The sequence below is a fragment of the Heterodontus francisci genome, unplaced genomic scaffold, assembly GCF_036365525.1.
Source record: "Heterodontus francisci isolate sHetFra1 unplaced genomic scaffold, sHetFra1.hap1 HAP1_SCAFFOLD_69, whole genome shotgun sequence".
Lineage (NCBI taxonomy): Eukaryota > Metazoa > Chordata > Chondrichthyes > Heterodontiformes > Heterodontidae > Heterodontus > Heterodontus francisci.
In genome coordinates this window covers 6,354,933-6,382,851 of record NW_027140851.1, presented here as the reverse complement: position 1 = coordinate 6,382,851, position 27,919 = coordinate 6,354,933, and positions in this window count along the sequence as shown.

Genomic DNA, 27,919 nt, shown 5'->3' with positions numbered 1-27,919 from the left:
AAGAAACACACTGACACCCAGTAAAAAAGACATACACTGACACCCAGTAACACAGACACACATTTACAACAAGTAACAACGACATACACTGACACCCAGTAACAAAGACACACACTGACACCAAGTAACAAAGACACGCACTGACAACCAGTAACAAAGACATACACTTACACCAAGTAACAAAGACATACACTGACACCCAGTAACACAGCCACACACTTACGCCAAGTAACAAAGACATACACTGACAGCCAGTAACACAGACACACACTTACACCAAGTAACAAAGACATACACTGACACCCAGTAACACAGACACACACTTACACCAAGTAACAAAGACATACACTGACACCAAATAACAAAGACATACACTGACACCCAGTAACAAAGACACACATTTACACCAAGTAACACAGACATACACTGACACCCAGTAACACAGACACACACTTACACCAAGTAACAAAGACATAGACTGACACCCAGTCACACAGACACACACTTACACCAACTAGCAAAGACATACACTGAGAACAAGTAACAAAGACACACAATGACACCCGGTAACACAGACACACACTTACACCCAGTAACAAAGACATACACTGTCACACAGGAACATAGACACACACTGACACCCAGTAACACAGACACAAAATGACACCAAGTAACAAGGACATACACTGACACCCAGTAACAAAGACATACACTGACACCCAGTGACACAGACACACACTTACACCAAGTAACAAAGAAACACACTGACACCCAGTAAAAAAGACATTTACTTGGTGTAAGTGTGCGTCTGTGTTACTGGGTGTCAGTGTGTGTCTGTGTTACTTGGTGTAAGTCTGTGTCTTTGTTACTTGGTCTCCGTGTGTGTCTGTGTTACTGGGTGTCAGCGTATGTCTTTGTTACTGGGTATCAGTGTATGTCTTTGTTACTTGGTGTCAGTGTATGTCTTTGTTACTGGGTGTCAGTTTGTGTCTTTGTGACTTGGTGTCAGTGTATGTCTTTGTTACTTGGTGTAAGTGTGCGTCTTTGTTACTTGGTGTCAGTGTATGTCTGTGTTACTTAGAGTAAGTGTGTGTCTTTGTTACTTGCTGTCCATGTGTGTCCGTGTTACTGGGTGTCAGGGAATGTCTTTGTTACTGGGTGTCAGTGTATGTCTTTGTTACTTGGTGTAAGTGTGTGTCTGTGTTACTGGGTATCAGTGTCTGTCTTTGTTACTTGGTGTCAGTGTATGTCTGTGTTACTTGGTGTCAGTGTATGTCTGTGTTACTTGGTGTAAGTGTGTGTCTGTGTTACTGGGTGTCAGTGTGTCTCTGTGTTACTTGGTGTAAGTGTGTGTCTTTGTTACTTGTTGTAAGTGTATGTCTTTGTTACTTGGTGTCAGTGTATGTCTTTGTTACTTGGTGTCAGTGTGTGTCTGTGTTACTGGGTATCAGTGTATGTCTTTGTGACTTGGTGTAAGTGTGTGTCTTTGTTACTTGGTGTAGTTGTATTTCTTTGTTACTTGGTGTCAGTGTATGTCTTTGTCACTTGGTGTAAGTGTATGTCTTTGTTACTTGTTATAAGTGTGTGTCTGTGTTACTTGGTGTAAGTGTGTGTCTGTGTTCCTGGGTATCAGTGTATGTCTTTGTTACTTGGTGTCAGTGTAAATCTGTGTTACTTGGTGTAACTGTTTGGCTGTGTTACTGGGTATCAGTGTATGTCTTTGTTACTTGGTGTCAGTGTATGTCTGTGTTACTTGGTGTAAGTGTGTGTCTGTGTTACTGGGTGTGAGTGTGTGTCTGTGTTACTTGGTGTAAGTGTGTGTCTTTGTTACTTGGTGTCCGTCTGTGTCTGTGTTACTGGGTGTCAGTGCATGTCTTTGTTACTTGGTGTCAGTGAATATCTGTGTTACTTGGTGTAAGTGTGTGTCTTTGTTACTTGGTGTAATTGTATGTCTTTGTTACTTGGTGTCAGTGTATGTCTGTGTTACTTGGTGTCAGTATATATCTGTGTTACTTGGTGTAAGTGTGTGTCTTTGTTATTTGGTGTAATTGTATTTCTTTGTTACTTGGTGACAGTGTATGTCTGTGTTACTTGGTGTAAGTGTGTGTCTGTGCTCCTGAGTATCAGTGCATGTCTTTGTTACTTGGTGTAAGTGTGTGTCTTTGTTACTTGGTGCAAGTGTGTGTCTGTGTTACTTGGTATCAGAGTATGTCTTTGTTACTTAGTGTAAGTGTGTGTCTGTGTTACTGGATAACAGTGTATGTCTTTGTTACTTGGTGTCAGTGTATGCCTGTGTTACTTGGTGTAAGTGTGTGTCTGTGTTACTGGGTAGCTGTGTATGTCTTTGTTACTTGGTGTAAGTGTGTGTCTGTGTTACTGGGTGTCAGTGTGTGTCTGTGTTACTTGGTGTAAGTCTGTGTCTTTGTTACTTGGTCTCCGTGTGTGTCTGTGTTACTGGGTGTCAGCGTATGTCTTTGTTACTGGGTATCAGTGTATGTCTTTGTTACTTGGTGTCAGTGTATGTCTTTGTTACTGGGTGTCAGTTTGTGTCTTTGTGACTTGGTGTCAGTGTATGTCTTTGTTACTTGGTGTAAGTGTGCGTCTTTGTTACTTGGTGTCAGTGTATGTCTGTGTTACTTAGAGTAAGTGTGTGTCTTTGTTACTTGGTGTAAGTGTATGTCTTTGTTACTTGGTGTCAGTGTATGTCTTTGTTGCTGGGAGTCAGTGTGTGTCTTTGTGAATTGGTGTCAGTGTATGTCTTTGCTACTTGGTGTCAGTGTGTGTCTGTGTTACTGGTTATCAGTGTATGTCTTTGTTACTTGGTGTAAGTGTATGTCTTTGTCACTTGGTGCAATTGGCTGTCTTTGTTACTTGGTGTCAGTGTATCTCTGTGTTTCTTGGTGTAAATGTGTGTCTTTGTTACTTGGTGTAAGTTTATGTCTTTGTTACTTGGTTTCAGTGTATGTCTTTGTTACTTGGTGTCAGTGTGTGTCTGTGTTACTGGGCATCAGTGTATGTCTTTGTGACTTGGTATCAGTGTATGTCTGTGTTACTTGATGTCAGTGTGTTTGTTTGTGTTACTGCTTCTCAGTGTGTGTCTGTGCTACTTGGTGTAAGTGTGTGTCTTTGTTACTTGGTGTCCGTGTGTGTCTGTGTTACTGGGTGTCAGTGTATGTCTTTGTTACTGGGTGTCAGTGTATGTCTTTGTTACTTGCTGTAAGTGTGTGTCTGTGTTGCTGGGTATCAGTGTCTGTCTTTGTTACTTGGTGTAAGTGTGTGTCTGTGTTACTGGGTATCAGTGTCTGTCTTTGTTACTTGGTGTAAGTATGTGTCTGTGTCACTGGGTATCAGTGTATGTCTTTGTTACTTGGTGTCAGTGTATGTCTGTGTTACTTGGTGTAAGTGTGTGTCTGTGTTACTGGGTATCAGTGTATGTCTTTGTGACTTGGTGTCAGTGTATGTCTTTGTTACTGGGTGTCAGTGTGTGTCTTTGTTACTTGGTGTCAGTGCATGTCAAAATAGTTGGTGTAAGTGTATGTCTTTGTTACTTGGTGTAATTGTCTGTCTTTGTTACTTGGTGTAAGTGCATGTCTTTGTTAGTTGGTGTCAGTGTATGTCTTTGTTACTTGGTGTCAGGGTATGTCTGTGTTACTTGGTGTAAGTGTGTGTCTTTGTTACTTGGTGTAAGTGTATGTCTTTGTTACTTGGTGTCAGTGCATGTCTTTGTTACTTGGTGTCAGTGTGTGTCTGTGTTACTGTGTATCAGTGTATGTCTTTGTGACTTGGTGTCAGTGTATGTCTTTGTTACTGGGTATCAGTGTGTGTCTTTGTGACTTGGTGTCAGTGTATGTCTGTGTTACTGGGGGTCAGTGTGTGTCTGTGTTACTGGGGGTCAGTGTATGTCTTTGTTACTTGGTGTAAGCGTATGTCTTTGTTACTTGGTGTCAGTGTGTGTCTTTGTTGCTGTTTATTAGTCTTTCTCTGTGTTAATGGGTGTCAGTGCGTGTTTGTTTGTTTTGCTGGGTGTCAGTGTGTATCTGTGAAACTAGGTGTCAGTATTTAGTTTAGTTTAGAGATACAGCACTTTAACAGGCCCTTCGGCCCACCGAGTCTGTGCCGACCATCAACCACCCATTTATACTAATCCTACACTAATCCCGTATTCCTATCACATCCCCACCTGTCCCTATATATCTCCCTACCACCTACCTATACTAGGGGCAATTTATGATGGCCAATTAACCTATCAACCTGCAAGGAAAACGGAGCAACCGGAGGAAACCCACGCAGACACAGGGAGAACTTGCAAACTCCGCACAGGCAGTACCCAGATTCGAACCCGGGTCCCTGGAGCTGTGAGGCTGCGGTGCTAACCGCTGAGCCAATGTGCCCCCCTCCCCCCCAGTGTGTGCCTGTGTCACTGGGTATCAGTGTATGTCTTTGTTACTTGGTATCAGTGTATGTCTGTGTTACTTGGTGTAAGTGTGTGTCTGTGTTACTGGGTGTCAGTGTGTGTCTGTGTTACTTGGTGTAAGTGTGTGTCTTTGTTACTTTGTGTAAGTGTATGTCTTTGTTACTTGGTGTCAGTGTATGTCTTTGTTACTTGGTGTCAGTGTGTGTCTGTGTCACTGGGTATCAGTGTATGTCTTTGTGACTTGGTGTAAGTGTGTGTCTTTGTTACTTGGTGTAGTTGTATGTCTTTGTTACTTGGTGTCAGTGTATGTCTGGGTTACTTGGTGTAAGTGTATGTCTTTGTTACTTGGTGTAAGTGTGTGTCTGTGTTACTTGGTGTAAGTGTGTGTCTGTGTTCCTGGGTATCAGTGTATGTCTTTGTTACTTGGTGTCAGTGTGTGTCTGTGTTACTTGGTGTAAGTGTTTGGCTGTGTTACTGGGTATCAGTGTATGTCTTTGTTACTTGGTGTCAGTGTATGTCTGGGTTACTTGGTGTAAGTGTTTGGCTGTATTATTGGGCGTGAGTGGGTGTCTGTGTTACTTGGTGCAAGTGTGTGTCTTTGTTACTTGGTGTCCGTGTGTGTCTGTGTTACTGGGTGTCAGTGCATGTCTTTGTTACTTGGTGTCAGTGAATATCTGTGTTACTTGGTGTCAGTGTATATCTGTGTTACTTGGTGTAAGTGTGTGTCTTTGTTATTTGGTGTAATTGTATTTCTTAGTTACTTGGTGACAGTGTGTGTCTGTGTTACTGGGTGTCAGTGTATGTCTTTGTTACTGGGTGTCAGTGTATGTCTTTGTTACTTGCTGTAAATGTGTGTCTGTGTTGCTGGGTATCAGTGTCTGTCTTTGTTACTTGGTGTAAGTGTGTGTCTGTGTTACTGGGTATCAGTGTCTGTCTTTGTTACTTGGTGTAAGTGTGTGTCTGTGTCACTGGGTATCAGTGTCTGTCTTTGTTACTTGGTGTCATTGTATGTCTGTGTTACTTGGTGTAAGTGTGTGTCTGTGTTACTGGGTATCAGTGTGTGTCTTTGTTACTTGGTGTCAGTGCATGTCAAAATAGTTGGTGTAAGTGTATGTCTTTGTTACTTGGTGTAATTGTCTGTCTTTGTTACTTGGTGTAATTGCCTGTCTTTGCTACATGGTGTAAGTGCATGTCTTTGTTACTTGGTGTCAGGGTATGTCTGTGTTACTTTGTGTAAGTGTGTGTCTTTGTTACTTGGTGTCAGTGTATGTCTTTGTTACTTGGTGTCAGTGCATGTCTTTGTTACTTGGTGTCAGTGTGTGTCTGTGTTACTGTGTATCAGTGTATGTCTTTGTGACTTGGTGTCAGTGTATGTCTTTGTTACTGGGTATCAGTGTGTGTCTTTGTGACTTGGTGTCAGTGTATGTCTGTGTTACTGGGGGTCAGTGTGTGTCTGTGTTACTGGGGGTCAGTGTATGTCTTTGTTACTTGGTGTAAGCGTATGTCTTTGTTACTTGGTGTCAGTGTGTGTCTTTGTTGCTGTTTATTAGTGTTTCTCTGTGTTAATGGGTGTCAGTGCTTGTTTGTTTGTGTTGCTGGGTGTCAGTGTGTATCTGTGAAACTAGGTGTCAGTATTTAGTTTAGTTTAGAGATACAGCACTTTAACAGGCCCTTCGGCCCACCGAGTCTGTGCCGACCATCAACCACCCATTTATACTAATCCTACACGAATCCCGTATTCCTATCACATCCCTACCTGTCCCTATATATCTCCCTACCACCTACCTATACTAGGGGCAATTTATGATGGCCAATTAACCTATCAACCTGCAAGGAAAACGGAGCAACCGGAGGAAACCCACGCAGACACAGGGAGAACTTGCAAACTCCGCACAGGCAGTACCCAGATTCGAACCCGGGTCCCTGGAGCTGTGAGGCTGCGGTGCTAACCGCTGCGCCAATGTGGTATCAGTGTATGTCTTTGTTACTTGGTGTCAGTGTATGTCTGTGTTACTTGGTGTAAGTGTGTGTCTGTGTTACTGGGTGTCAGTGTGTGTCTGTGTTACTTGGTGTAAGTGTGTGTCTTTGTTACTTTGTGTAAGTGTATGTCTTTGTTACTTGGTGTCAGTGTATGTCTTTGTTACTTGGTGTCAGTGTGTGTCTGTGTAACTGGGTATCAGTGTATGTCTTTGTGACTTGGTGTAAGTGTGTGTCTTTGTTACTTGGTGTAGTTGTATGTCTTTGTTACTTGGTGTCAGTGTATGTCTGGGTTACTTGGTGTAAGTGTATGTCTTTGTTACTTGGTGTAAGTGTGTGTCTGTGTTACTTGGTGTAAGTGTGTGTCTGTGTTCCTGGGTATCAGTGTATGTCTTTGTTACTTGGTGTCAGTGTATGTCTGTGTTACTTGGTGTAAGTGTTTGGCTGTGTTACTGGGTATCAGTGTATGTCTTTGTTACTTGGTGTCAGTGTATGTCTGTGTTACTTGGTGTAAGTGTGTGTCTGTGTTATTGGGCGTGAGTGGGTGTCTGTGTTACTTGGTGCAAGTGTGTGTCTTTGTTACTTGGTGTAAGTGTGTGTCTGTGTTACTGGGTACAAGTGCATGTCTTTGTTACTTGGTGTCAGTGTATGTCTGTATTACTTGGTGTAAGTGTGTGTCTTTGTTACTTGGTGTAATTGTATGTCTTTGTTACTTGGTGTCAGTGTATGTCTGTGTTACTTGGTGTCAGTGTATATCTGTGTTACTTGGTGTAAGTGTGTGTCTTTGTTATTTGGTGTAATTGTATTTCTTTGTTACTTGGTGACAGTGTATGTCTGTGTGACTTGGTGTAGGTGTATGTCTTTGTTACTGGGTGTCAGTGTCTGTCTTTGTTACTTGGTGTAAGTGTGTGTCTGTGTTACTGGGTATCAGTGTCTGTCTTTGTTACCTGGTGTTAGTGTGTGTCTGTGTTACTGGGTATCTCTGCATGTCTTTGTTACTTGGTGTCGGTGTATGTCTGTGTTACTTGGTGTAAGTGTGTGTCTGTGTTACTGAGTATCAGTGTATGTCTTTGTGACTTGGTGTCAGTGTATGTCTTTGTTACTGGGAGTCAGTGTGTGTCTTTGTGACTTGGTGTCAGTGTATGTCTTTGTTACTTGGTATCAGTGTATGTCTGTGTAACTTGATGTCAGTGTGTTTGTTTGTGTTACTGGGTGTCAGTGTGTGTCTGTGTTACTTGGTGTAAGTGTGTGTCTTTGTTACTTGGTGTCCGTGTGTGTCTGTGTCACATGGTGTCAGTGTCTGTCTTTGTTACTGGGTGTCAGTGTATGTCTTTGTTACTTGGTGTAAGTGTGTGTCTGAGTTGCTGGGTATCAGTGTCTGTCCTTGTTACTTGGTGTAAGTGTGTTTCTGTGTTACTGGGTATCAGTGAATGTCTTTGTGACTTGGTGTTAGTGTATGTCATGTTACTTGGTGTAAGTGTATGTCTTTGTTACTTGGTGTCAGTGTGTGTCTGTGTTACTGGGCATCAGTGTATGTCTTTGTGACTTAGTATCAGCGTATGTCTGTGTTACTTGGTGTCAGTGTGTTTGTCTGTGTTTCTGGGTGTCCGTGTGTGTCTATGTTACTGGGTGTCAGTGTATGACTTTGTTACTGGGTGTCAGTGTATGTCTTTGTTACTTGGTGTAAGTGTGTGTCTCTGTTACTGTGTATCAGTGTCTGTCTTTGTTACTTGGTGTAAGTGTGTGTCTGTGTTACTTGGTGTCAGTGTCTGTCTGTGTTTCTTGGTGTAAGTTTGTACCTGTGTTACTGGGTATCAGTGTATTTCTTTGTTACTTGGTGTCAGTGTATGTCTGCGTTACTCGGTGTAAGTGTGTGTGTGTGTTACTGGGTGTCAGTGTGTGTCTGTGTTACTTGGTGTAAGTCTGTGTCTTTGTTACTTGGTGTCCGTGTGTGTCTGCGTTACTGGGTGTCAGTGTGTGTCTTTGTGACTTGGTGTCATTGTATGTCTTTGTTACTTGGTGTAAGTGTATGTCAAAATACTTGGTGTAAGTGTATGTCTTTGTTACTTGGTGTAATTGTCTGTCTTTGTTACTTGGTGTAAGTGTGTGTCTGTGTTACTTGGTATCAGTGCATGTCTTTGTTACTTGATGTCAGTGTATGTCTTTGTTACTGGGAGTCAGTGTGTGTCTTTGTGACTTGGTGTCAGTGTATGTCTTTGTTACTTGGTGTAAATGTGCGTCTGTGTTACTGGGTATCAGTGTATGTCTTTGTTACTTGGTGTCAATGTATGTCAAAATACTTGGTGTAAGTGTATGTCTTTGTTACTTGGTGTAATTGTCTGTCTTTGTTACTTGGTGTCAGTGTATGTCTGTGTTACTTGGTGTAAGTGTGTGTCATTGTTACTTGGTGTAAGTGCATGTCTTTGTTACTTGGTGTCAGTGTATGTCTTTGTTACTTGGTGTCAGTGTGTTTCTGTGTTACTGGGCATCAGTGTATGTCTTTGTGACTTGGTATCAGTGTATGTCTGTGTTACTTGGTGTCAGTGTGTTTGTTTGTGTTACTGGGTGTCAGTGTGTGTCTGTGTTACTTGGTGTAAGTGTTTGTCTTTGTTACTTGGTGTCCGTGTGTGTCTGTGTTACTGGTTGTAAGTGTATATCTTTGTTACTGGGTGTCAGTGTATGTCTTTGTTACATGGTGTAAGTGTATGTCTGTGTTACTGGGTATCAGTGTCTGTCTTTGTTACTTGGTGTAAGTGTGTGTCTGTGTTTCTGGGTATCAGTGCATGTCTTTGTTACTTGGTGTCAGTGTATGTCTGTGTTACTTGGTGTAAGTGTGTGTCTGTGTTACTTGGTATCAGTGTATGTCTTTGTGACTTCGTGTAAGTGTATGTCTTTGTTACTGGGTGTAAGTGTATGTCTTTGTTACTTGGTGTCAGTGTATGTCTGTGTTACTTGGTGTCAGTGTGTTTGTTTGTGTTACTGGGTGTCTGTGTGTCTCTGTGTTACTTGGTGTAAGTGTGTGTCTTTGTTATTTGTTGTCCGTGTGTGTCTGTGTTACTGGGTGTCAGTGTATGTCTTTGTTACTGGTTGTCAGTGTATGCTTTTGTTACTTGGTGTAAGTGTGTGTCTGTGTTACTGGGTATCAGTGTCTGTCTTTGTTACTTGGTGTAAGTGTGTGTCTGTGTTACTGGGTTTCAGTGCATGTATTTGTTACTTGGTGTCGGTGTATGTCTGTGTTACTTGGTGTAAGTGTGTGTCTGTGTAACTGGGTATCAGTGTATGTCTTTGTGACTTGGTGTCTGTGTGTGTCTGTGTTACTGTTTGTAAGTGTATATCTTTGTTACTTGGTGTCAGTATGTGTCTGTGTTACTGGGCATCAGTGTATGTCTGTGTTACTTGGTGTAAGTGTGTGTCTGTGTTACTGGGTATCAGTGTATGTCTTTGTGACTTGGTGTCAGTGTATGTCTTTGTTACTGGGTGTCAGTGTGTGTCTTTGTTACTTGGTGTCAGTGTATGTCAAAATACTTGGTGTAAGTGTATGTCTTTGTTACTTGGTGTAATTGTCTGTCTTTGTTACTTGGTGTAAGTGTGTGTCTGTGTTACTGGGTACCAGTGCATGTCTTTGTTACTTGGTGTCAGTGTATGTCTGTGTTACTTGGTGTAAGTGTGTGCCTGTGTTACTGGGTATCAGTGTATGTCTTTGTTACTGGGTGTCAGTGTATGTCTGTGTTACTTGGTGTAAGTCTGTGTCTTTGTTACTTGGTGTCCGTGTGTGTCTGCGTTACTGGGTGTCAGTGTATGTCTTTGTTACTGGGTGTCAGTGTATGTCTTTGTTACTTGGTGTAAGTGTGTGTCTGTGTTACTGGGTATCAGTGTCTGTCTTTGTTACCTGGTGTTAGTGTGTGTCTGTGTTACTGGGTATCTCTGCATGTCTTTGTTACTTGGTGTCGGTGTATGTCTGTGTTACTTGGTGTAAGTGTGTGTCTGTGTTATTGGGTATCAGTGTATGTCTTTGTGACTTGGTGTCAGTGTATGTCTTTGTTACTGGGAGTCAGTGTGTGTCTTTGTGACTTGGTGTCAGTGTATGTCTTTGTTACTTGGTATCAGTGTATGTCTGTGTAACTTGATGTCAGTGTGTTTGTTTGTGTTACTGGGTGTCAGTGTGTGTCTGTGTTACTTGGTGTAAGTGTGTGTCTTTGTTACTTGGTGTCCGTGTGTGTCTGTGTCACATGGTGTCAGTGTCTGTCTTTGTTACTGGGTGTCAGTGTATGTCTTTGTTACTTGGTGTAAGTGTGTGTCTGAGTTGCTGGGTATCAGTGTCTGTCCTTGTTACTTGGTGTAAGTGTGTGTCTGTGTTACTGGGTATCAGTGAATGTCTTTGTGACTTGGTGTTAGTGTATGTCATTTTACTGGGTGTAAGTGTATGTCTTTGTTACTTGGTGTCAGTGTGTGTCTGTGTTACTGGGCATCAGTGTATGTCTTTGTGAATTGGTATCAGCGTATGTCTGTGTTACTTGGTGTCAGTGTGTTTGTCTGTGTTCCTGGGTGTCCGTGTGTGTCTATGTTACTGGGTGTCAGTGTATGACTTTGTTACTGGGTGTCAGTGTATGTCTTTGTTACTTGGTGTAAGTGTGTGTCTCTGTTACTGTGTATCAGTGTCTGTCTTTGTTACTTGGTGTAAGTGTGTGTCTGTGTTACTTGGTGTCAGTGTCTGTCTGTGTTTCTTGGTGTAAGTTTGTACCTGTGTTACTGGGTATCAGTGTATGTCTTTGTTACTTGGTGTCAGTGTATGTCTGTGTTACTTGGTGTAAGTGTGTGTGTGTGTTACTGGGTGTCAGTGTGTGTCTGTGTTACTTGGTGTAAGTCTGTGTCTTTGTTACTTGGTGTCCGTGTGAGTCTGCGTTACTGGGTGTCAGTGTGTGTCTTTGTGACTTGGTGTCATTGAATGTCTTTGTTACTTGGTGTAAGTGTATGTCAAAATACTTGGTGTTAGTGTATGTCTTTGTTACTTGGTGTAATTGTCTGTCTTTGTTACTTGGTGTAAGTGTGTGTCTGTGTTACTTGGTATCTGTGCATGTCTTTGTTACTTGGTGTCAGTGTATGTCTTTGTTACTGGGAGTCAGTGTGTGTCTTTGTGACTTGGTGTCAGTGTATGTCTTTGTTACTTGGTGTAAATGTGCGTCTGTGTTACTGGGTATCAGTGTATGTCTTTGTTACTTGGTGTCAGTGTATGTCAAAATACTTGGTGTAAGTGTATGTCTTTGTTACTTGGTGTAATTGTCTGTCTTTGTTACTTGGTGTCAGTGTATGTCTGTGTTACTTGGTGTAAGTGTGTGTCATTGTTACTTGGTGTAAGTGCATGTCTTTGTTACTTGGTGTCAGTGTATGTCTTTGTTACTTGGTGTCAGTGTGTTTCTGTGTTACAGGGCATCAGTGTATGTCTTTGTGACTTGGTATCAGTGTATGTCTGTGTTACTTGGTGTCAGTGTGTTTGTTTGTGTTACTGGGTGTCAGTGTGTGTCTGTGTTACTTGGTGTAAGTGTGTGTCTTTGTTACTTGGTGTCCGTGTGTGTCTTTGTTACTGGTTGTAAGTGTATATCTTTGTTACTGGGTGTCAGTGTATGTCTTTGTTACTTGGTGTAAGTGTATTTCTGTGTTACTGGGTATCAGTGTCTGTCTTTGTTACTTGGTGTAAGTGTGTGTCTGTGTTTCTGGGTATCAGTGCATGTCTTTGTTACTTGGTGTCAGTGTATGTCTGTGTTACTTGGTGTAAGTGTGTGTCTGTGTTACTTGGTATCAGTGTATGTCTTTGTGACTTCGTCTAAGTGTATGTCTTTGTTACTGGGTGTAAGTGTATGTCTTTGTTACTTGGTGTCAGTGTATGTCTGTGTTACTTGGTGTCAGTGTGTTTGTTTGTGTTACTGGGTGTCTGTGTGTCTCTGTGTTACTTGGTGTAAGTCTGTGTCTTTGTTACTTGGTGTCCGTGTGTGTCTGCGTTACTGGGTGTCAGTGTGTGTCTTTGTGACTTGGTGTCATTGAATGTCTTTGTTACTTGGTGTAAGTGTATGTCAAAATACTTGGTGTTAGTGTATGTCTTTGTTACTTGGTGTAATTGTCTGTCTTTGTTACTTGGTGTAAGTGTGTGTCTGTGTTACTTGGTATCAGTGCATGTCTTTGTTACTTGGTGTCAGTGTATGTCTTTGTTACTGGGAGTCAGTGTGTGTCTTTGTGACTTGGTGTCAGTGTATGTCTTTGTTACTTGGTGTAAATGTGCGTCTGTGTTACTGGGTATCAGTGTATGTCTTTGTTACTTGGTGTCAGTGTATGTCAAAATACTTGGTGTAAGTGTATGTCTTTGTTACTTGGTGTAATTGTCTGTCTTTGTTACTTGGTGTCAGTGTATGTCTGTGTTACTTGGTGTAAGTGTGTTTCATTGTTACTTGGTGTAAGTGCATGTCTTTGTTACTTGGTGTCAGTGTATGTCTTTGTTACTTGGTGTCAGTGTGTTTCTGTGTTACTGGGCATCAGTGTATGTCTTTGTGACTTGGTATCAGTGTATGTCTGTGTTACTTGGTGTCAGTGTGTTTGTTTGTGTTACTGGGTGTCAGTGTGTGTCTGTGATACTTGGTGTAAGTGTGTGTCTTTGTTACTTGGTGTCCGTGTGTGTCTTTGTTACTGGTTGTAAGTGTATATCTTTGTTACTGGGTGTCAGTGTATGTCTTTGTTACTTTGTGTAAGTGTATGTCTGTGTTACTGGGTATCAGTGTCTGTCTTTGTTACTTGGTGTAAGTGTGTGTCTGTGTTTCTGGGTATCAGTGCATGTCTTTGTTACTTGGTGTCAGTGTATGTCTGTGTTACTTGGTGTAAGTGTGTGTCTGTGTTACTTGGTATCAGTGTATGTCTTTGTGACTTCGTGTAAGTGTATGTCTTTGTTACTGGGTGTAAGTGTATGTCTTTGTTACTTGGTGTCAGTGTATGTCTGTGTTACTTGGTGTCAGTGTGTTTGTTTGTGTTACTGGGTGTCAGTGTGTGTCTGTGTTACTTGGTGTAAGTGTGTGTCTTTGTTATTTGTTGTCCGTGTGTGTCTGTGTTACTGGGAGTCAGTGTATGTCTTTGTTACTGGGTGTCAGTGTATGCTTTTGTTACTTGGTGCAAGTGTGTGTCTGTGTTACTGGGTATCAGTGTCTGTCTTTGTTACTTGGTGTAACTGTGTGTCTGTGTTACTGGGTTTCAGTGCATGTATTTGTTACTTGGTGTCGCTGTATGTCTGTGTTACTTGGTGTAAGTGTGTGTCTGTGTAACTGGGTATCAGTGTATGTCTTTGTGACTTGGTGTCTGTGTGTGTCTGTGTTACTGGTTGTAAGTGTATATCTTTGTTACTTGGTGACAGTGTGTGTCTGTGTTACTGGGCATCAGTGTATGTCTGTGTTACTTGGTGTAAGTGTGTGTCTGTGTTACTGGGTATCAGTGTATGTCTTTGTGACTTGGTGTCAGTGTATGTCTTTGTTACTGGGTGTCAGTGTGTGTCTTTGTTACTTGGTGTCAGTGTATGTCAAAATACTTGGTGTAAGTGTATGTCTTTGTTACTTGGTGTAATTGTCTGTCTTTGTTACTTGGTTTAAGTGTATGTCTTTGTTACTTGGTGTCAGTGTATTTCTTTGTTACTTGGTGTCAGGGTATGTCTGTGTTACTTGGTGTAAGTGTGTGTCTTTCTTACTTGGTGTAAGTGTATGTCTTTGTTACTTGGTGTCAGTGCATGTCTTTGTTACTTGGTGTCAGTGTGTGTCTGTGTTACTGTGTATCAGAGTATGTCTTTGTGACTTGGTGTCAGTGTATGTCTTTGTTACTGGGTGTCAATGTGTGTCTTTGTGACTTGGTGTCAGTGAATGTCTGTGTTACTGGGGGTCAGTGTGTGTCTGTGTTACAGGGGGTCAGTGTGTGTTTCTAACTGGGTGTCAGTGTGTGTCTGTGTTACTGGGTATCAGTGTATGTCTTTGTTACTTGGTGTAAGCGTATGTCTTTGTTACTTGGTGTCAGTGTTTGTCTTTGTTACTGTTTATTAGTGTTTCTCTGTGTTAATGGGTGTCAGTGCGTGTTTGTTTGTGTTACTGGGTGTCAGTGTGTATCTGTGAAACTAGGTGTCAGTATTTAGTTTAGTTTAGAGATACAGCACTTTAACAGGCCCTTCGGCCAACCGAGTCTGTGCCGACCATCAACCACATATTTATACTAATCCTACACTAATCCCGTATTCCTATCACATCCCCACCTGTCCCTATATATTTCCCTACCACCTACCTATACTAGGGGCAATTTATGATGGCCAATTGACCTATCAACCTGCATGTCTTTGGTTTGTGGGAGGAAACCGGAGCAACCGGAGGAAACCCACGCAGACACAGGGAGAACTTGCAAACTCCGCACAGGCATTACCCAGAATCGAACCCGGGTCCCTGGAGCTGTGAGGCTGCGGTGCGAACCACTGCGCCAATGTGCGCCCCCCCCCCCCCCCCCCAGTGTGTGCCTGTGTCACTGGGTATCAGTGTATGTCTTTGTTACTTGGTGTCAGTGTATGTCTGTGTTACTTGGTGTAAGTGTGTGTCTGTGTTACTGGGTGTCAGTGTGTGTCTGTGTTACTTGGTGTAAGTGTGTGTCTTTGTTACTTGGTGTAAGTGTATGTCTTTGTTACTTGGTGTCAGTGTGCGTCTGTGTTACTGGGTATCAGTGTATGTATTTGTGACTTGGTGTAAGTGTGTGTCTTTGTTACTTGGTGTAGTTGTATGTCTTTGTTACTTGGTGTCAGTGTATGTCTGGGTTACTTGGTGTAAGTGTATGTCTTTGTTACTTGGTGTAAGTGTGTGTCTGTGTTACCTGGTGTAAGTGTGTGTCTGTGTTCCTGGGTATCAGTGTATGTCTTTGTTACTTGGTGTCAGTGTATGTCTGTGTTACTTGGTGTAAGTGTTAGGCTGTGTTACTGGGTATCAGTGTATGTCTTTGTTACTTGGTGTCAGTGTATGTCTGTGTTACTTGGTGTAAGTGTGTGTCTGTGTTATTGGGCGTGAGTGGGTGTCTGTGTTACTTGGTGTAAGTGTGTGTCTTTGTTACTTGGTGTCCGTGTGTGTCTGTGTTACTGGGTGTCAGTGCATGTCTTTGTTACTTGGTGTCAGTGAAGATCTGTGTTACTTGGTGTAAGTGTGTGTCTTTGTTACTTGGTGTAATTGTATGTCTTTGTTACTTGGTGTCAGTGTATGTCTGTGTTACTTGGTGTCAGTGTATATCTGTGTTACTTGGTGTAAGTGTGTGTCTTTGTTATTTGGTGTAACTGTATTTCTTTGTTACTTGGTGACAGTGTATGTCTGTGTTACTTGGTGTAAGTTTATGTCTTTGTTACTTGGTGTAAGTGTGTGTCTGTGTTACTTGGTCTAAGTGTGTGTCTGTGTTCCTGAGTATCAGTGTATGTCTTTGTTACTTGGTGTAAGTGTGTGTTTTTGTTACTTGGTGCAAGTGTTTGTCTGTGTTACTTGGTATCAGTGTATGTCTTTTTTACTTGATGTAAGTGTGTGTCTGTGTTACTGGATAACAGTGTATGTCTTTGTTACTTGGTGTCAGTGTATGTCTGTGTTACTTGGTATAAGTGTGTGTCTGTGTTACTGGGTAGCAGTGTATGTCTTTGTTACTTGGTGTAAGTGTGTGTCTGTGTTGCTGGATGTCAGTGTGTGTCTGTGTTACTTGGTGTAAGTCTGTGTCTTTGTTACTTGGTCTCCGTGTGTGTCTTTGTTCCTGGGTATCAGTGTATGTCTTTGTTACTGGGTATCAGTGTATGTCTTTGTTACTTGGTGTCAGTGTATGTCTTTGTTATGGGTGTCAGTGTGTGTCTTTGTGACTTGGTGTCAGTGTATGTCTTTGTTACTTGGTGTAAGAGTGTGTCTTTGTTACTGGGTATCAGTGTATGTCTTTGTTACTTGGTGCAAGTGTATGTCTTCGTTACTGGGTGTCAGTGTATGTCTTTGTTACTTGGTGTCAGTGTGTGTCTGTGTGACTGGGGGTCAGTGTGTGTTTCTAACTGGGTGTCAGTGTGTGTTTGTGTTACTGGGTATCAGTGTATGTCTTTGTTACTTGGTGTAAGCGTATGTCTTTGTTACTTGGTGTCAGTGTTTGTCTTTGTTACTGTTTATTAGTGTTTCTCTGTGTTAATGGGTGTCAGTGCGTGTTTGTTTGTGTTACTGGGTGTCAGTGTGTATCTGTGAAACTAGGTGTCAGTATTTAGTTTAGTTTAGAGATACAGCACTTTAACAGGCCCTTCGGCCCACCGAGTCTGTGCCGACCATCAACCACACATTTATACTAATCCTACACTAATCCCGTATTCCTATCACATCCCCACCTGTCCCGATATATTTCCCTACCACCTACCTATACGGGGGGCAATTTATGATGGCCAATTAACCTAGCAACCTGCAAGTCTTTGGCATGTGGGAGGAAACCGGAGCGCCCGGAGGAAACCCACGCAGACACAGGGAGAACTTGCAAACTGGGTATTAGTGTCTGTCTTTGTTACTTGGTGTAAGTGTGTGTATGTGTTACTGGGTATCAGTGTATGTCTTTGTTACTTGGTGTCAGTGTATGTCTGTGTTACTTGGTGTAAGTGTGTATCTGTGTTACTGGGTATCAGTGTCTGTCTTTGTTACTTGGTGTAAGTGTGTGTATGTGTTACTGGGTATCAGTGTATGTCTTTGTTCCTGAGTGTCAGTGTGTGTCTTTGTGACTTGGTGTCACTGGATGTCTTTGTTACTTGGTGTCAGTGTATGTCTGTGTTACATGGTGTCAGTGTGTTTGTTTGTGTTACTGGGTGTCAGCATGTGTCTGTGTTACTTGGTGTAAGTGTGTGTCTTTGTTACTTGGTGTCCGTGTTACTGGATGTCAGTGTATGTCTTTGTTACTGGGTGTCAGTGTACGTCTTTGTTACTTGGTGTAAGTGTATGTCTTTGTTACTTGGTGTAGTGTGTGTCTGTGTTATTTGGTGTAAGTGCGCGTCTTTGTTACTTGGTGTCAGTGTATGTCTTTGTTACTGGGTGTCAGTGTATGTCTTTGTTACTTGGTGTAATTGTATGTCTGTGTTAAATGGTGTCAGTGTGTTTGTTTGTGTTACTGGGTGTGAGTGTCTGTCTGTTACACTAGGTGTCTGTATTTAGTTTAGTTCAGAGATACAGCACTTAAACAGGTCCTTCGGCCCACCGAGTCTGTGCCGAACATCAACCACCCATTTATTCTAATCCTACACTAATCCCGTATTCCTATCACATCCCCACCTGTCCCTATATATTTCCCGACCACCTACCTATACTAGGGGCAATTTATGATGGCCAATTAACCTAGCAACCTGCAAGTCTTTGGCATGTGGGAGGAAACCGGAGCACCAGGAGGAAACTCACGCAGACACAGGGAGAACATGCAAACTCCGCACAGGCAGTACCCAGAATCGAACCCGGGTCCCTGGAGCCGTGATGCTGCAGTGCTAACCACTGTGCCAATGTGCCCCCCCAGTGTGTGCCTGTGTTACTGGGTATCAGTGTATGTCATTGTTACTTGGTGTCAATGTATGTCTGTGTTACTTGGTGTAAGTGTGTGTCTGTGTTACTGGGTATCAGTGTATGTCTGTGTTACTTGGTGTAAGTGTGTGTCTTTGTCACTTCGTGTAAGCGTATGCCTTTGTTACTTGGTGTCAGTGTGTGTCTGTGTTACTGGGTATCAGTGTATGTCTTTGTGACTTGGTATCAGTGTATGTCTTTGTAACTTGTTGTCAGTGTATGCCTTTGTTACTGGGTGTCAGTGTGTGTCTGTGTTACTGGGTGTCAGTGTGTGTTTGTTTGTCAGTGTGTGTCTGTGACCCTCGGTGTCAGTATTTAGTTTCGTTTAGAGATACAGCACTTGAACAGGCCCTTCGGCGCACCGAGTCTGTGCCGACCATCAACCACCCATTTATACTAATCCTGCACTAATCCCGTATTCCTATCACGTCCCCACCTGTCCCTACATATTTCCCTACCACCTACCTATACTAGGGGCAATTTATGATGTCCAACTAACATATCAACCTGTAAGTCTTTGGCATGTGGGAGGAAACCGGAGCACCCAAAGGAAACCCACGCAGACACAGGGAGAAATTGCAAACTCCGCACAGGCAGTACCCAGAATCGAACCCCGGTCCCTGGAGCTGTGAGGCTGCGGTGCTAACCAAAGCGCCAATGTGCCCCCCCCCCCCCTCTCGTGTGTGCCTGTGTTACTGGGTATCAGTGTATGTCTTTGTTAGTTGGTGTCAGTGTATGTCTGTGTTACTTGGTGTAAGTGTGTGTCTGTTTTACTAGGGGTCAGTGTGTGTTTCTAACTGGGTGTCAGTGTGTGTGTTACTGGGTATCAGTGCATGACTTTGTTACTTGGTGTAATTGTATGTCTGTGTTAAATAGTGTCAGTGTGTTTGTTTGTGTTACTGGGTGTAAGTGTATGTCTTTGTTACTTAGTGTCAGTGTATGTGTTTGTGACTTGGTGTCAGTGTATGTCTTTGTTACTGGGTGTCAGTGTATGTCTTTGTTACTTGGTGTAAGTGTGTGGCTGTTTTACTTGGTGTCAGTGTATGTCTGTCTTACTTGCTGTCAGTGTATGTCTTTGTTACTTGGTGTAAGTGTATGTCTTTGTTACTTGGTGTAAGTGTGTGTCTGTGTTATTTGGTGTAAGTGTGTGTCTTTGTTACTTTGTGTCCGTGTGTGTCTGTCTTACTGCGTGTCAGTCTATGTCTTAGTTACTGAGTGTCAGTGTATGTCTTTGTTTCTTGGTGTAATTGTATGTCTGTGTTAAATAGTGTCAGTGTGTTTGTTTGTGTTACTGGGTGTAAGTGTATGTCTTTGTTACTTAGTGTCAGTGTATGTGTTTGTGACTTGGTGTCAGTGTAGGTCTTTGTTACTGGGTGTCAGTGTATGTCTTTGTTACTTGGTGTAAGTGTGTGGCTGTGTTACTTGGTGTCACTGTATGTCTTTGTTACTTGGTGTCAGTGTATGTGCTTGTGACTTGGTGTCAGTGTATGTCTTTGTTACTTGGTGTAAGTGTGTGGCTGTGTTACTTGGTGTCAGTGTATGTCTGTGTTACTTGGTGTCAGTGTATGTCTTTGTTACTTGGTGTAAGTGTATGTCTTTGTTACTTGGTGTAAGTGTGTGTCTTTGTTACTTGGTGTCAGTGTATGTCTTTGTTAATTGGTGTCAGTGTGTGTCTGTTTTACTGGGTGTCAGTGTGTTTGTTTGTGTTACTGGGTGTCAGTGTGTGTCTATGTTACTTGGTGTAAGTGTTTGTCTTTGTCACTTTGTGTCCGTGTGTGTCTGTGTTACTGGGTGTCAGTGTATGTCTTTGTTACTGGGTGTCAGTGTATGTCTTTGTTACTTGGTGTAAGTGTGTGTCTGTGTTACTGGGTGTCAGTGTCTGTCTTTGTTACTTGGTGTAAGTGTGTGTCTGTGTTACTGGGTATCAGTGTATATCTTTGTTACTTGGTGTCAGTGTATGTCTGTGTTACTTGGTGGAAGTGTGTGTCTGTGTTACTGGGTATCAGTGTATGTCTTTGTGACTTGGTGTCAGTGTATTTCTTTGTTACTGGTTGTCAGTGTGTGTCTTTGTGACTTGGTGTTAGTGTATGTCTTTGTTACTTGGTGTAAGGGTGTGTCTGTGTTACTGGGTATCAGTGTATGTCTTTGTTTATTGGTGTAAGTGTATGTATGTGTTACTTGGTGTTAGTGTATGTCTGTGTTACTTGGTGCAAGAGTGTGTCTTTGTTACTTGGTGTATGTGCGTGTCTGTGTTACTGGGTATCAGTGCATGTCTTTGTTACTTGCTGTGAGTGTATGTCAAAATACTTGGTGTAAGTGTTTGTCTTTGTTACTTGGTGCAATTGTCTGTCTTTGTTACTTGGTGTCAGTGTATGTCTGTGTTACTTGGTGTAAGTGTGTGCCTGTGTTACTTGGTGTCAGTGTATGTCTGTGTTACTTGGTGTAAGTGTGTGTCTGAGTTACTGGGTGTCAGTGTGTGTCTTTGTGACTTGGTGTCAGTGTATGTCTTTGTTACCTGGTGTAAGTGTGTGTCTGTGTTACTGGGTATCAGTGTATGTCTGTGTTACTTGGTGTAAGTGTGTGTCTGTGTTACTGGGTATCAGTGTATGTCTTTGTTACTTGGTGTAAGTGTATGTCAAAATACTTGGTGTAAGTGTATTTCTGTGTTACTTGGTGTAAGTGTGTGTCTTTGTTACTGGGTGTCAGTGTATGTCTTTGTTACTTGGTGTAAGTGTGTGTCTGTGTTACTGGGTATCAGTGTCTGTCTTTGTTACTTGGTGTAAGTGTGTGTCTGTGTTACTGGGTATCAGTGTATGTCTTTGTTACTTGTTATCAGTGTATGTCTGTGTTACTTGGTGTAAGTGTGTGTCTGTGTTACTGGGTATCAGTGTATGTCTTTGTGACTTGGTGTCAGTGTATGTCTTTGTTACTGGTTGTCAGTGTGTGTCTTTGTGACTTGGTGTTAGTGTATGTCTTTGTTACTTGGTGTAAGGGTGTGTCTGTGTTACTGGGTATCAGTGTATGTCTTTGTTTATTGGTGTAAGTGTATGTATTTGTTACTTGGTGTCAGTGTATATCTGTGTTACTTGGTGCAAGTGTGTGTCTTTGTTACTTGTTGTAAGTCGATGTCTTTGTTCCTTGTTGTCAGTGTGTTTGTTTGTGTTACTGGGTGTCAGTGTGTGTCTGTGTTACTTGGTGTAAGTATGTGTCTTTGTTACTTGGTGTCCGTGTGTGTCTGTGTTACTGGGTGTCAGTGTATGACTTTGTTACTTGGATTAGTGTATGTCTTTGTTACTTGGTGTAAGGGTGCATCTGTGTTACTGGGTATCAGTGTATGGCTTTGTTACTTGGTGTAAGTGTATGTATTTGTTACTTGGTGTCAGCGCATGTCTGTGTTACTTGGTGCAAATGTGTGTCTTTGTTACTTGTTGGAAGTGTATGTCTGTGTTACATGGTGTCAGTGTGTTTGTCTGTGTTACTTGGTGTAAGTATGTGTCTTTGTTACTTGGTGTCCGTGTGTGTCTGTGTTACTGGGTGTCAGTGTACGTCTTTGTTACTGGGTGTCAGTGTATGTCTTTGTTACTTGGTGTAAGTGTGTGTCTGTGTTACTTGGTGTAAGTGTGTGTCTTTGTTACTTGGTGTCCGTGTGTGTCTGTGTTACTGGGTGTCAGTGTATGTCTTTGTTACTGGGTGTCAGTGTATGTCTTTGTTACTTGGTGTAAGTGTATGTCTGTGTTACATGGTGTCAGTGTGTTTGTTTGTGTTACTGGGTGTCAGTGTGTGTCTGTGACACTAGGTGTCAGTATTTAGTTTAGTTTAGAGATACAGCACTTAAACAGGCCCTTCGGCCCACCGAGTCTGTGCCGACCATCAACAACTCATTTATGCTAATCCTACACTAATCCCGTATTCCTATCACATCCCCACCTGTCCCTATATATTTCCCTACCACCTACATGTACTAGGGGCAATTTATGATGGCCAGATAACCTATCAACCTGCAAGTCTTTGGCATGTGGGAGGAAACCAGAGCACCCGGAGGAAACCCACGCAGACACAGGGAGAACTTGCAAACTCCGCACAGGCAGTACTCAGAATCGAACCCGTGTCCCTGGAGACTGTGAGGCTGCGATGCTAACCACTGCGTCAATGTGCCCCCCCCCCCCCCAGTGTGTGCCTGTGTTACTGGGTATCAGTGTATGTCTTTGTTACTTGGTTTCAGTGTTTGTCTGTGTTACTTGGTGTAAGTGTGTGTCTGTGTTACTGGGTGTCAGTGTGTGTCTTTGTGACTTGGTGTCAGTGGATGTCTTTGTTACTTGGTGTAAGTGTGTGTCTGTGTTACTGGGTATCAGTGTATGTCTTTGTTACTTGGTGTCAGTGTATGTGAAAATACTTGGTGTAAGTGTATGTCTTTGTTACTTGGTGCAATTCGCTGTCTTTGTTACTTGGTGTTAGTGTATGTCTGTATTACTTGGTGTAAGTGTGTGTCTTTGTTACTTGGTGTAAGTGTATGTCTTTGTTACTTGGTGTCAGTGTATGTCTTTGTTACTGGGTGTCAGTGTATGTCTTTGTTACTTGGTGTAAGTGTGTGTCTGTGTTACTGGGTATCAGTGTCTGTCTTTGTTACTTGGTGTAAGTGTGTATATGTGTTACTGGGTATCAGTGTATGTCTTTGTTACTTGGTGTCAGTGTATGTCTGTGTTACTTGGTGTAAGTGTGTGTCTGTGTTACTGGGTATCAGTGTATGTCTTTGTGACTTGGTGTCAGTGTATGTCTTTGTTACTGAGTGTCAGTGTGTGTCTTTGTGACTTGGTGTCACTGGATGTCTTTGTTACTTGGTGTCAGTGTATGTCTGTGTTACATGGTGTCAGTGTGTTTGTTTTTGTTACTGGGTGTCAGTGTGTGTCTGTGTTACTTGGTGTAAGTGTGTGTCTTTGTTACTTGGTGTCCGTGTTACTGGGTGTCAGTGTGTTTGTTTGTGTTACTGGGTGTCAGTGTGTGTCTGTGTTACTTGGTGTAAGTGTTTGTCTTTGTTACTTGGTGTCCGTGTGTGTCTGTGTTACTGGGTGTCAGTGTATGTCTTTGTTACTGGGCGTCAGTCTATGTCTTTGTTACTTGGTGTAAGTGTGTGTCTGTGTTACTGGGTGTCAGTGCCTGTCTTTGTTACTGTGTATCAGTTTGTGTCAGTGACACTAGGTGTCAGTATTTAGTTTAGTTTAGAGATACAGCACTGAAACAGGCCCTTCGGCCCACCGTGTCTGTGCCGTCCATCAACCACCCATTTATACTAATCCTACACTAATCCCGTATTCCTATCAATAACTTTGCTTCCAATTTCCACCCTTCTCTCACCTTTACATGCTCCATCTCTGCCACTTCCCTTCCCTTCCTCGACTTCTCTGTCTCCATCTCTGGGGATAGGTTGTCTACCAATATCCATTATAAGCCCACTGACTCCCACAGCTATCTCGACTACACTTCTTCACACCCTACCTCCTGTACGGACACCATTCCATTCTCCCAGTTTCTCCGTCTCCGACGCATCTGCTCTGATGATGCTACCTTCCATGACGGTGCTTCTGATATGACCTCCTTTTTCCTCAACCGAGAATTTCCCCCCACTGTGGTTGACAGGGCCCTCAACCGTGTCCGACCCATTCCCCGCACCTCTAAACTCACCCCTTCGCCTCCCTCCCAGAACCGTGCCAGGGGTCCCCTTGTCCTCACTTTTCATCCCTCCAGCCTACATATCCAAAGGATCATCCTCCACCATTTTCGCCACCTCCAGCGTGATGCCACTACCAGTCGCATCTTCCCCTCCCTTCCCCTGTCAGCATTCCGAAGGGATCGTTCCCTCCGCGACACCCTGGTCCACTCCTCCATTACCCCCACCACCTCGTCCCCGTCCCAGGGCACCTTCTCTTGCAATCGCAGGAGGTGTAATACCTGCCCAGTTACCTCCTCTCTCCTCACTATCCCAGGCCCCAAACACTCCTTTCAGGTGAAGCAGCGATTTACTTGTACTTCTTTCAATGTAGTATACTGTATTCGCTGCTCACAGTGTGGTCTCCTCTACATTGGGGAGACCAAGCGCAGACTGGGTGACCGCTTTGAGGAACATCTCCGCTCAGTCCGCAAGCAGGACCCTGAGCTTCCGGTTGCTTGCCATTTCAACACTCCCCCCTGCTCTCATGCTCACATCTCTGTCCTGGGATTGCTGCAGTGTTCCAGTGAACATCAACGCAAGCTCGAGGAACAGCATCTCATCTACCGATTAGGCACACTACAGCCTGCCGGACTGAACATTGAGTTCAATAATTTCAGAGCATGATAGCCCCCCACTTTACTTTCATTTTTAGTCATTTTTAGTTATTTCTTCTTCCTTTTTTTTGCATTCCTTTTTACATTTTTTACAATCTTTTTTTGCATTTATTTCATTTCATCTTAGTTTGTTCAGTTGGCTTACCCACTGTTATTTTCAGGTTGTTCTTCTTCAGGTTTGCACTTGCTGATGATCAATATTCAGTATATTCACACCTAATCTGTACTAATGCTTTGTCTTTCAACACACCATTAACATATTGTTTGCCTTTGCTCCGTGACCTTTTGGTCAGCTATGTGGCCTGGTCCAATCTGCACCTTCTACTTTGTTATATCTTGCCCAACCCCCACCTCACTTGTTTATAATCTGTGACTTTTCTAATATTTGTCAGTTCCGAAGAAGGTTCACTGACCCGAAAAGTTAACTCTGCTTCTCTTTCCACAGATGCTGCCAGACCTGCTGAGTGAATCCGGCATTTCTTGTTTTTGTTTCAGACTTCCAGCATCCGCAGTATTTTGCTTTTATTCCCGTATTCCTATCACATGCATTTCTGTCCCTATATATTTCCCTACCACCTACCTATACTAGGGGCAATTTATGATGGCCAATTAACCTATCAACCTGCAAGTCTTTGGCATGTGGGAGGAAACCGGAGCACCCGGAGGAAACCCACGCAGACACAGGGAGAAATTGCAAACTCTGCACAGGCAGTACCCAGAATCGAACCCGGGACCCTGGAGCTGTGAGGCTGCGGTGCTAACCACAGCGCCAATGTGCCCCCACCCCCTCCAGTGTGTGCCTGTGTTACTGGGTATCAGTGTATGTCTTTGTTAGTTGGTGTCAGTGTATGTCTGTGTTACTTGGTGTAAGTGTGTGTCTGTTTTACTAGGGGTCAGTGTGTGTTTCTAACTGGGTGTCAGTGTGTGTGTTACTGGGTATCAGTGTATGCCTTTGTTACTTGGTGTAAGTGTATGTCTTTGTTACTTGGTGTCAGTGTCTGTGTTTGTGACTTGGTGTCAGTGTATGTCTTTGTTACTGGGTGTCAGTGTATGTCTTTGTTACTTGGTGTAAGTGTGTGGCTGTGTTACTTGGTGTCAGTGTATGTCTTTGTTACTGGGTGTCAGTGTGTGTCTTTGTGACTTGGTGTCAGTGTATGTCTTTGTTACTTGGTGTAAGTGTGCGTCTGTGTTTCTGGGTATCAGTGTATGTCTTTGTTACTTGGTGTCATTGTCTGTCTTTGTTTATTGGTGTCAGTGTATGTCTGTGTTACTTGGTGTAAGTGTGTGTCTTTGTTACTTGGTGTAAGCGTATGTCTTTGTTACTTGGTGTCAGTGTATGTCTTTGTTACTTGGTGTCAGTGAATGTCTGTGTTACTTGGTGTAAGAGTGTGTCTTTGTTACTTGGTGTAAGCGTATGTCTTTGTTACTTGGTGTCAGTGTATGTCTTTGTTCCTGGGTGTCAGTGTATGTCTTTGTTAGTTGGTGTAAGTGTGTGGCTGTGTTACTTGGTGTCAGTGTATGTCTTTGTTACTTGCTGTCAGTGTCTGTCTTTGTTACTTGGTGTCAGTGTATGTCTTTGTTACTTGGTGTCAGTGAATGTCTGTGTTACTTGGTGTAAGAGTGTGTCTTTGTTACTTGGTGTAAGCGTATGTCTTTGTTACTTGGTGTCAGTGTATGTCTTTGTTCCTGGCTGTCAGTGTATGTCTTTGTTAGTTGGTGTAAGTGTGCGTCTTTGTTACTTGGTGTCAGTGTATGTCTTTGTTACTTTGTGTAAGAGTGTGTCTTTGTTACTTGGGGTCAGTGTGTGTCTGTGTTCCTGGGTGTCAGTGTATGTCTTTGTTAATTGGTGTCAGTGTGTGTCTGTTTTACTGGGTGTCAGTGTGTTTGTTTGTGTTACTGGGTGTCAGTGTGTGTCTGTGTTACTTGGTGTAAGTGTTTGTCTTTGTTACTTGGTGTCCGTGTGTGTCTGTGTTACTGGGTGTCAGTGTATGTCTTTGTTACTTGGTGTAAGTGTGTGTCTGTGTTACTGGGTGTCAGTGCCTATCTTTGTTACTTGGTGTAAGAGTGTGCCTGTGTTACTGGGTATCAGTGTATGTCTTTGTTACTTGGTGTCAGTGTATTTCTGTGTTACTTGGTGTCAGTGTGTTTGTTTGTGTTACTGGGTGCCAGTGTGTGTCTGTGTTACTTGGTGTAAGTGTGTGTCTTTGTTACTTGTTGTCATTGTGTGTCCGTGTTACTGGGTGTCAGGGAATGTCTTTGTTAATGGGTGTCAGTGTATGTCTTTGTTACTTGGTGTAAGTGTGTGTCTGCGTTACTGGGTATCAGTGTCTGTCTTTGTTACTTGGTGTCAGTGTATGTCTGTGTTACTTGGTGTCAGTGTGTGTCTGTGTTACTGGGTATCAGTGTATGTCTTTGTTACTTGGTGTAAGTGTGTGTCTGTGTTACTGGGTATCAGTGTATGTCTTTGTTACTTGGTGTCAGTGTATGTCAAAATACTTGGTGTAAGTGTATGTCTTTGTTACTTGATGTAATTGTCTGTCTTTGTTACTTGCTGTCAGTGTATGGCTGTGTTACTTGGTGTCAGTGTATGTCTTTGTTACTTGGTGTAAGTGTGTGTCTTTGTTACTTGGTGTCAGTGTATGTCTGTGTTACTTGGTGTAAGTGTGTGTCTGTGTTACTGGGTGTCAGTGTGTATCTGTGTTACTTGGTGTAAGTGTGTGTCTTTGTTACTTGGTGTAAGTGTATGTCTTTGTTACTTGGTCTCAGTGTATGTCTTTGTTACTTGGTGTAAGTGTGTGGCTGTGTTACTTGGTGTCAGTGTATGTCTTTGTTACTGGGTGTCAGTGTGTGTCTTTGTTAGTTGGTGTCAGTGTATGTCTGTGTTACTTGGTGTAAGTGTGTGTCTGTTTTACTAGGGGTCAGTGTGTGTTTCTAACTGGTTGTCAGTGTGTGTGTTACTGGGTATCAGTGTATGTCTTTGTTACTTGGTGTAAGTGTATGTCTTTGTTACTTGGTGTCAGTGTCTGTGTTTGTGACTTGGTGTCAGTGTATGTCTTTGTTACTGGGTGTCAGTGTATGTCTGTGTTACTTGGTGTAAGTGTGTGGCTGTGTTACTTGGTGTCAGTGTATGTCTTTGTTACTGGGTGTCAGTGTGTGTCTTTGTGACTTGGTGTCAGTGTATGTCTTTGTTACTTGGTGTAAGTGTGCGTCTGTGTTTCTGGGTATCAGTGTATGTCTTTGTTACTTGGTGTCAGTGTATGTCAAAATACTTGGTGTAAGTGTATGTCTTTGTTACTTGGTGTAATTGTCTGTCTTTGTTAATTGGTGTCAGTGTATGTCTGTGTTACTTGGTGTAAGTGTGTGTCTTTGTTACTTGGTGTAAGTGTATGTCTTTGTTACTTGGTGTCAGTGTATGTCTTTGTTACTTGGTGTCAGTGAATGTCTGTGTTACTTGGTGTAAGAGTGTGTCTTTGTTACTTGGTGTAAGCGTATGTCTTTGTTACTTGGTGTCAGTGTATGTCTTTGTTCCTGGGTGTCAGTGTATGTCTTTGTTAGTTGGTGTAAGTGTGTGGCTGTGTTACTTGGTGTCAGTGTATGTCTTTGTTACTTGCTGTCAGTG